Genomic DNA, 1728 nt, shown 5'->3' with positions numbered 1-1728 from the left:
ACGAATCTACCAGAGTAAAAAGACAAGAACTGCTAGGGAACTTGACGTGCAATGCAGACTCTGCGGTAAAGCTCAAGAGTCGGTAGCACATATTCTGGCACGATGTTCGGTGCTTGCGCAGAGCAAATACCTTCACAGGCATAATTGCGTGTTGAAGATTCTGTTTTTTGAGATGCTCCATAATCTAGAACTCGTAGACACTGTACCACCTTGGTACTCCCCGATCGAGCCAAAACCTGTCTACGAAAGCGCAGATGCACAAGCCTTTTGGGATGTCCCGCTGTACGCAGACCACGTGGTAGTGAGAGCCAACTGGATAGATGCTAGAGTTGTGGACCACAAGCGGAAGAATGTTACCATCTTAGAGATGAGTTGTCCATGGGTGGACAACAGAGCTGCAAAAGACCAGGATAAGACAGAGAAGTATGCCCCCTTGCGGCTGGAACTAAAACAACAATTCAAAGGATACAGCATAGACCAGCACAACATCATTCTAGATGTACTGGGAGGATACTCCAAAGGACTTGAGAGAACTGTTAGGGTTTTAGTGGGAAGGAAGAGTAAAGAAGTCTTGATAAAGATGCAGAAGTCCGTGTTAACTTCAAGTTTACACATTGCCCGCCACTTCAAGATAATGACATAAGATAAGACACTAGTAGAGCATTTTTTAAGTATTTTAATGTGATATCTCAGAGAAGGAGATTTGAATTTTTTTTTTCCTTCAAGCTCTACTTAGAAGACATTTTAATGTATTAGTTTCTATAATAAGTTTTTGTTTTAATTTTCTTATTTCCTGTTGGCCTTTAGGTTACACAACAGTGCCCTATTGTTTTAGCTATCGTTTAGCATACATATGTTTGCACTGCTATAATAATAATAATTGATAATAATCACCCAGGGTACAAGATTCGACAGTTCAATATCGTCATTGGCGCTTGTGGTGGTTACTCAAGGAGTCTGAAGGATGAAGTCAAGTCGTTAGTGGGCTCAGATAGGTACCGAGAGGTACTCAGAAGAATGCAGAAAGCCGTCCTGAGCCACACCCTTTGTAGCGCCGTATGAATGGAAGTAAAATCTATTGTCTTAACGTGTTAATTGTAAGTTGTTACTTGTAAATTTATTCATAAAAATATTATAAGTTCCAGTCCATGTGTAATTGTTAGTCTTGCCAGAAGCAGTTGACGTGTCGTTTTTGCGAACAGGATAACATCGGACTCGATGAAATTTAAAACTTTTTACCACAGTTTTGTAAGTATTCGTCTCGTTCATTTGTATATTTCCAGCCTCACAATTCATGTAAACTTCATTGGTTACTTTGTAAATTTTATTTATCCTTTCAGTTGAATCGTATATGATCTGGTAACAACGAATTCAAGCTGTGGCGACTAGTCTTTTTATATTTAACTGTGGCCGCTACGGCCATCCACATTCATTCAAAAAACTGTGTGGAACTTTTGAGCGTCAGTAATTATTACGGCCGCATGTCTTTCCAAGATCACAGAGGTGTAAGTCCGTCGCAGGATGGCATCTATCGCCGCAAATTAATGCAGAAATTGGAAATCTTGCAGTCAGGGTACAAGGGACACGTAACCCGAATTGAAAGAGAGATCGAGATCGAGATGACTGCCGGTGAATTTGAAGCTGTTCATGGTAAGCTGGCTAATTTGGAATTGGCGGTTATTAACTTTGGACGAGCACATGATGCTTACCTTCGTCGCCTGGACGACC

Source organism: Montipora capricornis, chromosome 2 (genome assembly GCF_036669925.1).
Source record: "Montipora capricornis isolate CH-2021 chromosome 2, ASM3666992v2, whole genome shotgun sequence".
Lineage (NCBI taxonomy): Eukaryota > Metazoa > Cnidaria > Anthozoa > Scleractinia > Acroporidae > Montipora > Montipora capricornis.
Note: the sequence above shows the minus strand (reverse complement) of the source record.